This window comes from Carassius gibelio, chromosome A7, assembly GCF_023724105.1.
Source record: "Carassius gibelio isolate Cgi1373 ecotype wild population from Czech Republic chromosome A7, carGib1.2-hapl.c, whole genome shotgun sequence".
NCBI lineage: Eukaryota > Metazoa > Chordata > Actinopteri > Cypriniformes > Cyprinidae > Carassius > Carassius gibelio.
The window spans coordinates 42669436-42682967 of record NC_068377.1 but is presented as its reverse complement, the minus strand read 5'-3'; the positions used below and the strand labels follow the sequence as shown (position 1 = coordinate 42682967).

Below are 13532 nucleotides of genomic sequence, written 5' to 3'. Positions count from 1 at the left end.
CGTGTGAGTTATTCGTGTATTGTAGGTTGGCTGGTGGTTATGTTGCCCGCATACCACCTCCCATAACCGAAACTGGTATTACGACACATGTCGGGCCGGGGCTAGTAATGCTAATGCTAATTAAGGTTGATATCTCTGCAGCACTATAACTTGACATTTTTTAATGACATCATCGCCCTTATTTCTTCTCATTCTTTTGATGCGTGTAGGTCATGTTATGGATATTTTTACCTCAATTTTTGCATATGGCACCTTTAAACCAATAATAATAAAAAAATAATAATAATTATAATTCAAACTTTTGCCTTATGCCATGTCAGCATTCAGAGGTATTTTTATAGCAAGAAAAAAACTTTTAAAATAAATAAATAGGTAAATGAACAAATACTTCTAACCATGGATAAGAGCTGGGGCTTTCATCCACAAAAAAAAAGTATTTCTATTTTGATTGACATCTTGACCCATACCAAACATACACTATAGTATGGACTACTTCACATTAACTATCAAAACACTCTTGTAATATGCTATTCTTTTTCATATAGATCCACATTTTCAGGACACACACAAAAAAACACAAACGGTCATCCAACAAAATGACACTGTTAAATTCGGGTCAATTTAGCAGGCTGGCACACAAACCCCCCACACACACTTATGAACTGGCACACAGATGCTCTGGCCCAAACTGCTCTTGGCATGGTGGGTGCAAGCTAGCACAGCTGGACCTCTCTATATCCCACAGAGGTTGAAACTGTGAACGCAAACACCTTAAATGACAAAGCTTTAGGTCAGAAGTTCCCCCCACCAGTAGATCCTCACAAAAGGACAGAAAAAAAAAAAAAAGAGAGATCAGTCTTGTTAGCACATGATATTATTTCTGAAGGAGAAAAAGAGAGTTGGGGGGGTAGGAAGGCAAAAGCCAACCAAAAAAAAAAAAAAAAAAAAAAAACCTTAACACCTTTCCACTGTAGACTCAAGTACAGTAAATACAGTTAAGCATGATGTCAGAGCAGTGGCATGATCGCTTGAATTGCTTACATCTGTGAAAACAAACTAAAATAATCTGTCATTTATGGTAAATACATAAACAGTAAAGAGTCTAATTTAATCTATGTACACACAATTAAAATAAAACATTGCGTTTTCGTAAAATAAAGAAAACCGGTACCACTTTTTGCCGTCTCAAGTTTCCCTTTCCTTGAGTATGTTTGAGAAGAGAGCAAAAATAGATACAAACACAACATTGGCCTATAGGCTACTTATTGCCTTTCATTTTGTTAATCTTTTAAGTTAATATGTTTTGGATATTTTTACATAATTTTGTGTGCGTTTGTCCTCAAACTAATCTATGAGGTAGCTCTCTGTAAGCAGATCAGAAAACTGAAGTCGTCCACTATATAGTACGGAAGTACACATATTTGGATGCAGCAATCTGTATGTCACGTCACAATCATGTTCAGTGCATTCTGATTCATAAACAAATGACTCATGAATGGGTTAATCAACAAATTACTGGATTGAATCAATTTAAAGATTGAATCCATTTAACAGTGATACTTAACTGCACTTACCTACTGAAGACTTATTAAATCACCTACTCAAAAGTACTAAAAGAATCATTAAATGTAATGGTTAAGGAATCAGAACTAGAATCATTGAATTGCTTATGATTCCCATCCCGACTCTGCACTGTCTGTGTGACACTCAAAAATACTTGGTGAATAAGTAAGCCAAGACAGTCAAGATGATTGGCAGCTTTGTCTACATGAATCAATATCATTTCAAAGTCCCACTGCACAGTAGCTTGAAAAAAAAATAAAATAAAAAAAAAAACACCTTCTGTACAGAAGGTAAAGGAGTATCCCTGGTCCTAATACCCAATTCTAAAAATAAGCTTTGGAAAATAGCAAGCGTATTAAGATTAACAGTGCAGTATGGTTTTTCGCAGATTATAAAAAAATCTTTCAAGAGTCGTAAAGCTGCTCTGGATGACAGCTGTGAGGGTGGACAGATGGTCCGCTGGTCTGTAGGGGAGAAGCCAGTGAGACCGTGTCAGGACAGGGTTACTTGGTCACCAGTGAGAAACCGTGATACCAAAAAGCTTGTTTCTGCAGCACAGCGCCCAGCGGCCATGATTAGCATTTAATGACTCTTGCTTACTGAGAGCAGTACTCCCTCAAAAAAAAAAAAATTACGGTTACCAATGCTGCTAGCCTGCAAAAGAACCCTAAAAAGTCTTGAGACTGCCAATGCAAATATGGTTGCAACTACTGTTGACAATGTTTTTTAATTTATTTATTTTTTATATTGAAATGAAAATCAGAGTAAAAATGCGAATACAAATGCTTTTGTAAGTTAAAAAAAAGGAAACATTTGCATCAATCTAGGGTTTTAAAATATACTGCTAAGACATAAGCTGGTAAACATTGATAAATCAAATATTAATTGTATCATGACCAGTTTTGGGTGTATCATGTTACTTTAATTCAATTACTTATCCACTGAAAAAACTAATGTAATTGGTCATTTTTAGGTAATTTAATCAAATTTACTAATGAAGTCAAAAGTGTCGTGACGTGGCCAAGTATGGTGACTCGGAATAAGCGCTCTACATTTATCTCATCCAAAGTGCGCACACACACACAGAAACATGGGCAGCCATTTTTTGCTGCGGTGCCCGGGGAGCAGTTGGGGGTTCGGTGCATTGCTCAAGGGCACCTCAGTCGTGGTAAGGTGGAAGAAAGCACTGTACATTCACTCCCACTCAAGTCCTTGTGATACATACTGTAAATAAACAGTTCTAATGTCAATGTTGAATTTGAAATCTAAATGTATATTCTAAAGTTAAAATTGAATGCAGCGACTTCTGCACATTCACTTGCCGTTTTTCCTGATGTCAGAGAAAAGAACCTTAAATACTCAGACACAGATCAAACTAAATGTTTATTTACACCAGGAAAGTCTGGACCAAATACAGTGTTGATTTTATTTTATTTATTTATTTTTGTGCGGTTTGCCTTAACACTGCCCTTTTGCAAGTGAACCAGAAATTGTAAATTTCTAAGGACATCCATTCATTGGACAGAAATTATCAAGCAGTAAAAAACAGGAGGATCAAAAATAGGCTAATCATGGAGATTTTTCATAGTGCAATTATTATTTTACTGATTTTCTTTTATCAGTTACAAACGCAGTATGAAGACACTTATGAACATCAGATGAGACTATATCATCTATACCAGCGGTTCTCAATTCCAGCCCTCGCGACCCCCAGCTCTGCACAATTTCTTCAATCTTATTGCTTCAGACATTTGTTCTATTTGAATGCAAGTACCCTGCGAAGTTGACATCACAGGATATTACGCCATGATTACAGTTCAAAGCGAACGTATACATTCCATTCAAAGTGCATTGAAGTGTGCAAGACGTGAATTTAAATTGTATTTATTTACAGAGGTATATGATGTCACACTTGTCCATATGGAAGACATTGTGTAGCGCAAATCCGTGAATGAATGTTCCGAAGTGAAGTAAACTTCAACAGATTTTCCCTGCTCAGGGAGTAGGGAGCAATGAAAACTGTGTAGAGACCATGCCAATCGTTCAATCGTTCATGCACGGAGCTCACTTCTAACGAGCTGATTATCTGAATCAGGTGTGTTAACAAAGAGAGACATGCAAAATGTGCAGAGCAAATGTCTCAACTTTCAATTGCTACGTTACCAAATGTAGCGAACACAGCACTTTCCGATAATGCAACTCCAACTATGGGAGCCTGTCAAATCAAAAGGTGCAGTGCTTTCTGCAGTTGGGTCAGATCGAGGTCGGTTCATATTCACACCTTAAACTAACTGTTTGGAACTTTGTTTGGAACCGAACCGAGACCACCTTTTCAGTTGGGTCTTGGTTCGGATGTTTGGTGTATTCACACCAAAAAGATCTGCACCAAAAGGGGAAACGAACCAGAGTAAGTTTCAATCGAACCAAACAAGACAGGTGTGAATACATCCTAAGAAAATCAATCAAATCTGTAAAGGGTCTACTTTTATTTGTGTACACTAAAAACAACAACAAAATATTGTGCTTTTGTAAAATAAACAGCTTTCTGCTGTTTTGTTCTCCATTAACTACTTTCTGAAACGCATGCAAATGAACAAACTCTGCAAATACTTGTAACACAGATGTGAGAAATGTCTATAGAACTCTTGAAGTGTCTTTAACATGAACCAATTCAAATCAATCTGTATGAAACCAACACGAGGTACAGTCTTTGCAGATTCAGAGCTCATTATCTGATCATTATCAGCGATTAAAAGGGACAATGGCTTGAAACCCACTGGTATTTTGCTACCATATAATAAAAATGGAGATATGATATAGACCAAAAAGTAATGTGAATGTTACACCTCAGCATGATTAATGTTTAGATCAGTATTTATTGATCTACTATCTGATGTCAATGTTTACAATGTGCTAAGCAATAAAAATTTAGTTGATAAAATATCAGAATATTGTTTATGAAGAAGTGCATGGTAATAGAGACAAAGCATATGTGACAGCTAATGTACAGTATTTCGGTGTGTATGAAATATTGTACTCATTGCTTTGAAAAGTTTAATGTTTATAGCTTGATACATGTACCCCTGGTTTCACGGACAAGGCTTAATCTTAGTCCCAGACTAAATTACTGAGCCGTATTAACTGAATGAAACTTGCACTGACACACCTTAACATGTCAGTGCAACACCAGTAATGTTCTCTTCTAAGGCACATTTATAAATTAAAACATTTTCTTATAGTGACGTTTCTTCCTTACTGTGACGTACAGCTTCTGGAATGTAGGGCGGGATTTCCCCCTTCACCAGGAGTTTGAATGACAGGCGGTCTGACCAACAAGACAGAGCAGCTTACTTTTGGAATGAAACTATTGGCCTAAGTCTTAGCTTTACAAACAATAAATAGTACTAAATAATAAAACATCTCTTTAATGTGACCTATCGCTGTAGCACCTCAGTTCTAGCGGTTCTTATGTGAATCGATCTCTTCCTTCTAGTTATAGCATGAAATACACATGAATGAACATCAATTTCCATTTCCACCATTTTCCAGTATGACTCTACTGATGTTAATCTATTCATTCTCTTGTCTGTTTTTTTTTTATTAGACAAAACCACAGATAAACTGTGAATAAAGTTGAATATAGGCCTCCTGCAGTGAATCCATGTGGTTTCATAAGAAAAAATATCCATATTTCAAAAGTAATAAACACTTTTTTTTCACTTCCAGTATCTGTCATATGTGGGAGGCATAAAGTAAAGATCTGTTAAGTAATAAACAATTCAAAAGAGTGTTACTGAGTAATTAATTTATTTTTCAGACAAAGTAATTAGCAAATTTAAATGAAATATTGATGATGCAACTATTAGTAAATTAATCACTTTAAAGTAACTTACCCAAAACTTACCACAAAAAAAATAGTTTAAAAAATAATTTTAAAACTATTTCATACTGATATGAAAATATTTTTCCGTCAAAATGCTAGAGATTTGATCACATGTGCACACTTTATAAAGGTTGTTAGCAGAAGATAGAAGCTCTTGCTCTCTTCATTCGCTTGAGGCTACAATTTGGCTAACAAAGTTGGTGAGCTGCAGGTCGATTTAATGCTGCTAGATTCTGTCCGAGTACAGAAAATGATTACACTATTACACTAACACTCAACTTCTAATCTGCAAATTTCAACAACAAATTAAATTTCAGGGCATTTTCTGAACTGCTTAATAGATATACTCCCCAACATTCTACCAGCTAACCAACCATAATAAGGTCAAATGAAAAGACTGAAGAAAATTACACTCACAAAACCGTACTATGGCAGGACTATTACATGGCAGTATAAGCTGATTTTAGCCTTTTTCTGTAAAGAATGGCATAAAAGAGTTAAAAACAACTGCAGAAATCATCACACTACACTACATTTTGGTTATGCTATGAAGTAAACAAACGCAATGCAAATACAAGTACAGGCTTCTGCTTTGTCTAACACAAACTGAATTAGATCATAATGAGATCAATCCATGTAGGTGTACAAGAGAGTAATGCAGTTTAGGCCCCGTTTGCAAGTTCAGTCTTGGGTGATCAGATTACAAGTGATCAGACCTGCATACAACACGTGCAGAATGTTTTCTGATCCAAACCATAGTGGGAGGTAGTCCATATCGCAATTAAATGAAAATTACATCAACCATTGCACTCATCTGTCAATCAAGCAGTGGTTTTAAAATTAGCTATTTATGCGTCACTGATAAATTATTACAACCTATTAATTTCTAAATGTGTCATTAATGTTATTGTGAACGATTCATCTGTGTGTTTTGAAAAATTGAGCTCATAATTTTGATCAAAACATCGCTAAAACGACTTCTCTCCATTGATTCTATCATTAAATCTGCTCAAACTCCGCCCCTTTTTCAATCGAACTTCTGTTCACATCAGCCTCAATACAACCAACAACCAAAATAACCAAGTACCTTCTTGACTTTTTTTTTTACCCGTTTCACTTCCATTACATCTTACATTACCACTTCTTAAAAACTTTATACCAATTATAATGCATGCAAGTAATGGTTTATATTCTTAAAAGGTATTAAAATAAATCTCACCATTCAGCTCTCTACGAAATGCGAAAACAGTCTGAACATTTACACATGCAAATCCTATTTTTCCAGAAGAAACCAGCTCTTTTTAAACAAACAACCTGCTTGTTTGCTTCCACTTTATGCAAAACAAGCATTTGGATTTTTGGTCGAAACTTTTCCACTGAACTCCATGTTATATCAGATTAACCTACAGGTTACGGTTATAAACTTTTTTTTTTTTTCTTTTTTAAACAGGGTTTTAGAAGTTCGGCAGTGATAAATGACACTCAATTATGTTCATTTATAATTCTGTGAGGTATCTCTGGCAACAGGACAACCAATGAAGAGAAGTGACCAGCTACAGTTAAAGGGCAGGATTTCCGCTGTGGCCAGTGGGGTTTATAAAATCCTCCTGCACATTTATCAAAATCACCTTTAATTAGGAACTGCAAAGGAAAGGCAAACCACAAACTAACATACACAGACCTGAAAGAGGGGATGGTACTAATCAAAGAGCACACAAACAAACGGGCAAGTCATTGCAAAGAATTCACACAAAACCCATTCACAGATAAACAAGCATTATAAACTATTCTCACCATACTGGTTCCAGACATAACTCAAAGCACACACATTAAAGACCTTTCCACTGGAACGAAGCAGGACAGGCGTAAAGCCTGTACCAATGACTACAGGTTGGCAATCTGCATTCAGGTGTCTGAAAATGTACAAAGAGAACTCTACTTTCAGTGTCCAACTCACTCACACACAAACTTTAATACAGATACATGCCTTCAAAAGTACACAAACCATATTCAACACTGCCAGACGATCACATTGATATGTATAAGAAACACTTCATACTTCAAACCCAAACTTATATACTATATACTCACAAGTCGAGAGTACTTAAGGCTGGGGACAATGGTCGGTCATCAATGAATGTCCTTCGGGCTAGTTTGTTTGGTATGTTTCATATGTCGGCTCTCATTGGCGGCAATTTGCACTATTCAACATGTTGAATCAGCGTTGCAGCCGTCGACAAGCGTCAGAACTCTGATTTGATTGTCTGGTAAGCGAATGAGTCAATGCGCGAGAATTAAAAAGTGAAAGTGATGAAAACAAGTAAATGAAGGTGGCACACACTGTTCTAATGTTACATGATCTTGCCCAAGTGTTCCAATATGCAAATATTTTCATAACATGAGCCACTTAAATGAAAGTTATCATCATAACTGATATTCAAAATGGTTATCAAAGAGCTGCTTTGTTTACATTTCATATATCTGTGTATATCTCGCATATCCTTGTTTCGATTTCTCCTTTTGAATGATGAATATATTCTATTGATAGCTGCTGATATAGACAGCTAATTCATCTCACAAAAGCGTAGAATGCACGTGTTAGTTTGAAGTCGGCTGTAGTTTGTTCAAGCGCAACTTTTCTATCGACAACGAGCGTCAATCTCGTCAGTTTTCGCCGCCGCTAGTTCGTTGATGTTGGCTTAGTGTGTCCCAGCCTTTACAATTAAATCACTTTGACTTGTGATTCAAACTTCTGCTCAAACCCTGTAAAACAAACTATTTGTAGTTGAGTTATAAAGTTATATTCTTTGTATTGAGTTATAAATATTCTAACTAATAAATTAAACAAGGTAGATCACTTGAAACTAATTGAGAATGTTAAACAATTATAATTAATGACAATTACAATATTGTGCTACAGCGCCACACTGGTCAATATGCGTTACTGCAGGATCTCACATTAGACTATACCAGATCAAAAGAATATGTAACAACAAAAATATTTGACGATTTCAACATCGTCAATAATGTTGACTTATCAATAAGTCAATCTATTTTGGCCTATACTGAAATAAAAGTATTACTTTATCCATGAAACATTTTTTTCAAACCCCAATGACATTTTAACAAAAAAGGGGATATTAATCCAAATGATTTAGCTGCTCTTTAAATTACAAAGAAAATAGTTCGGCAAATAAACAATGAAAAATATAAATGTAATGGGTGAAGGAATCCTTTAAAACACAAAATTAACTTCACATCCACATCTTATTTTTGATTATATTTGAGTTTTCGTGATTTAAAAACTGACAAGATAATTTGTTTATTCATCCATCAACAGTTATCGGCTACAGTTATTGTTGGCCAAAAGACAGTAGGTTGCTATCATCAGTCACCTCTGGGCATACCACAACTACAGCCAAGCCTGTGATACAGAACACCAGCAATATCTGCCAAATATGAAAATGGGAGAGACATTGAAAGAGCACGACACTACAATTGCATCAGAAGAAACAATCAAATCATTGTTTCCCTTAAACTTTCTCCCAAACTCGCTTCGACTTCATTTGCATGTTTAACTGGCAGATTAATTCTATACGAGCGTTGCAACACCTATACAGTGAAAATAATCATCATCAAAAGAAAATCAAGGAGCCTATGTCTTATTAGATTTTTATATTATACATTAAATAAATAATATACTAAAGTTATATTTACAAAAAAATTAAATGTGAGTGATGCTTCCATGTAAATCTCTACGCCACAATGCTAGGGTGTTGTGTTTTTTTAAAGCATGTTACTAAGTGGATAGGATTTTTGCACATTTATGCACCGACAGAATGTAAACAATTTTACTCAAAGGAAGTGAAAACTGAAACTGAAAATGAAAACGGTGTTATAATTTACTCACTCTCGTGTCACTACAAACCCTCTTGATATAATATGGAGATATTTTAAATAATGTCCTTATTCTCTTCCATGCAATTCTAATTATTTGGGAATGGAGCTTTTAAACTTCACCAAGAATGCAAAGGCACCAAATGTGCAATATACCACAAATCTCTTGAAGCCAAAACAACAATAACATTATTCTTTTCACAGAATATTTTACATAAACAAAACAGAGCTGAACAATTCATTCACAAAGTACAATGATCTGGTTCTTGAGGAATCAGCAGTGAATAATGACTTCAATTTCAGTGAGTTTGACACAAAAATTTGATATGAACTGGAATATAGTGCATTGCTACTTTTCTGATGCTTTTATTTCCTTTTTGTCTCCATTTTTTGCAACCGCACGGAAAATTTGCAGCCAGAATATTGCTTAAATTTCTCCATTTGCATTTGATGGAAGAAACTCCACTATTAATAAATAGATATTGTATCAATCAATATTCCATTCAAATCAATCTAGTGAGCTGCCTTGTTCCTTAGAAAGCTCTTAAATGTGTAAGCTTACATTACAAGACAGTGTGTGCACGGCACTATAGTTAACTTACCTCGAACACCCTTCAGGTTTCAGAGTCTCCCGTTCTCCCTCATCTGAAGACCATGCAAATAATTTCCACTGTGAAAATTTGTGAGCGCCTCTTCTCCTGTAGATTAAACCAGTGAGCTCAGGAGATCACAGACTCTATCCGAACACCTGTGGAGAAAAAAAGCAGTTCAGAGTCAGACCACCAACATACACATAACCACAGAAGATCTGAAGACAGTAGTAGATGTTTGTCAGAGGTAGAGGTTGTAGACTGATTTTCTTATTTGAGCATTTATTCTTAGATGTCAAGTAGAATTGGTTGCGCCCAGATTATGTGGAACTCATAAAAGCGATGATGATATTTCATGATATTTGTAAGCGAGGTTCCAAATAATGCCAATGCAGTTCAACATTATTCGGCAGCAAGAAACTCAAAATTCAATAAAGAAAAAAACTGTTCTCAAATATCACAGTATGCAATATTTCAGACAAAAGAGAAAAAAAAAAAGTGTTGGGCTTCTCTTTATTGCACAGCAACTCGGGACAAATAGTTGCAAATTATTGCTGAATGCTGCGGCAAGGCAAAGCCAAAACGAATAAAACGCTAGCCAGAATAAATCCGAGAAATATAAGAACTTTCCATAGTTCTAACAAACTTCACCACATGCTAATTCTTGACAAAGCCAAACCTACGGCAGCAATTACATGACTCACTTTGTGGATATGCACAACAAGAACTCCATTCTCTAAACGCACAAGCTGACTAGTTAAAAGAACCAGGGAAGATTTCCCTGTAGTCTACAAGAATGACAAAACAACATTCAAGGTTCAGATCAGAAAAAATAAACAAGCATTGCATTAGCACACCTTCATGTTTCTTTAGAGATTTTGAGTAAAAATGAGCATGCGAATTGGGCTCCCAAACACACAGTAGTTAAATTATAAGATATTACTTCTTAAACTCAACAAAATGCATCTGTATCTTAAAAGGTCACTCCTTCCTCACCAAGAAAAAAACTGCAATGTATTACCCCGATAGCATGCATTCAGCAATTTAGTACACAATTTGTGCATTGACTCCTCACTGTGAAACAAGTTTGAGGCTGTTAATAAACCTAACTCCTCATCAATATCTAAATCGTGGTCTTGAGCCAGTCTCGGCAAATTCACAACACTTTATAAAAGACCAGTCTTTAAGGTTCGTACATAATGCAGTAAAAGTCACTTAAGTTCAAACCAGGGCAACCAAAGGTTGTAATACCTATAAATAAAACATTCAGTGTTATATATTCATGCTTGGCAAACCACACCCAGCAAACATGGGCTTTCCTTTTGAATAATATCACAAATATGCAAAGTATGAGAGCTCCTTGACTGTGACAAACATATCTATACTGAGCACATTTCAAGCACAAAACTTCCTATGGTCAAATAGATTTTGACAGTCTTCTGAAGAAGGTTTGCGTGGTTTCTTTATGTTTTTACTCATTTGTGATCCACCCTGCTGTGTGTGTGCAGGCCTGGTCTCTCTCGAGTAACCCAACACAGATACCTGCACACGGAGGAAGCTAAAAGACAACAAAACACCATTTATATCTGCAGTCCAGAGGCGTATCACGTTTGGCTGGATATACGGTTTCAAAACGAGGGTTTTAGCAACACTGTAAGAAAAGTAAATGGGGCTTGATGTAACAATGGAGAGCTGTGAAAACACGCTGCTGCTGCGGCCTCACGAACTTCCTTGTAACCTGCTGGATTCTCTGAAGAGGACAAAAAACCGAGGAAAGTTGAGGGAAGCAACGGCGTTTACACGGGAAACATACGTGTTTTGAATGTAAAAGGACTGTGCATTCTGAAATAAATGTTTTTAAATGAACAGTTGATATGCGTTGCGATTAAAAGTTAGGTATGAGACAGGGAAAACCCCGGGGTGGGAAAACAAGCTTGTTTTAGCATCTCCAGCCATAATGGCATCTGCAAGAAAGTTATACGTGCCTTCCTATGAATGCATGTTTTTTAAGGAAAATCTATTACACGATCTAATTAAATTAAAAAGTACTTAGTCTATTTATTTGTGACGTTTAAAATCAAATAATCCGAGATGAGACATTCTTTGGGGTTTCCTAAATCACGTATAACTCAATGGGAGCAAGGCGAATCGAGCATGGAAGAAAAGTATGAACGAAAGCAAAACAAATCTTACCCATGTGGAGCACGACAACAACAAATATTCCACATAAAGCACTTTTCCCATTGCAATTAAAGAAAATAAATCAGGGCTCCGCCAATTCCATTCCCACTGAAAAAAAGTGAAGTTATTCCACAAGCGAGCGCATTCCCCTCATTATAATCCTAGAGGTATCCCATTTTCCAAAGAAAAAATTCAGGAGCATGGATGCCAGAGCCTTCTCGCTAACAAAGGAAGCCGACAATCCTCAATAAAACCCAAAGAATCGGTGTAGAAGAAAAAAAATCTCAGCTCCGGACTACAAATGGACAAACGGCGGATCCAAGACGTCCCAAACTTGTGCAGCCCTTTTTTCTCTCGAAGAAGAAGTTGTTCCTGTTTCGCCAAAGCTTTGGGGGAGGGGAGCTATTTTATCAAGCTCCTGGCCAAAGACAGAAAGCGAGAGAGCTTAAAATCCCGCAGGCTCTTGTGTGCTAGAGAGCCACTAGAATAAACGCTTTAAAACACGTCTGCGGTGTATTAGTAGAGCGAGTGATATGCGTTAAAAATAGCAGTGGATCAAATAATAACCGCAGCTGGCTGCAGCGACACAAAGATCTCTTCTGAGAACCAGCGTCAGTCCTCATAAACATTACATCCACACACGTGTAGGGCTATGTTTCTTGCGATATCCTTCGACATCATATGTTTTAGGTGCAAAAATGATACTCTGTTTCCTTTATCCTTTGGACTGCTCTCATTTACAGTGGTTGGGAAAAGCCGCTATATTTTAATGGTGAAAAGTGTGCTGTTGGAAAAACACAGAGGGGTGTCCGATTCCGCGCGAAGGGGCTTCGGGAGCGATTCAGTCTCCCCAAAACGTGCTAGTCGCAGCCTTTCGTTGTGAAACTAGGGTGATTTAAATAGCTCACGGCACTAACATGGCTTCCCCCATCAGAGCTGAGCGAGTGCTGCTGATGTGTGCTCGCCACCCCCCTCTTTGATCCGGATGGTTCAGTCCATATTGTAATAAGTAGCGATTCTAGGTCAGGTTGACTCGCCAGTGAATATAGTGACTGACGCCGGAGATCAATTCGAGCCACTGTGCCAGAATCCACCCGAAATTCTTTGTTATTCAAATCTATGCAATTGCTAATCAACGAAAAGAAGAGCTCACCTGTGTAGTAAAGACATGTTGAATCATAGTGTGCACCGGTTTGTTAAGAGAGAGACATTGAGAGGTAAGAGAAGGTGTCAAAATTATTATTATTATTATTTATAAAAAAAAGACATATTACAGCCAATGAACATGACAGTAGTTAAATATTAGTGGCATATAGTAAAATATTGAATATGGACTACAATATGATGAAAATAGGAATATACAGTAAAAAACTAATACAAAAAAAATATAATAAAAAGGGTATTAGATCATCATACAA

The 13532-nt window shown here is 36.5% G+C and overlaps 1 long non-coding RNA gene across 1 annotated transcript; it reads right to left on the bottom strand.

Moving 5' to 3' along the window:
- Positions 1 to 8691: 8691 nt before the first annotated feature.
- Positions 8692 to 13067, bottom strand: LOC128016362 (uncharacterized). Its single transcript, XR_008184155.1, has 3 exons — positions 12127 to 13067; positions 9946 to 10091; positions 8692 to 8895 (listed from the first exon to the last, which is right to left on the bottom strand). It is a non-coding gene; the product is annotated as an uncharacterized LOC128016362 (long non-coding RNA).
- Positions 13068 to 13532: the final 465 nt, after the last annotated feature.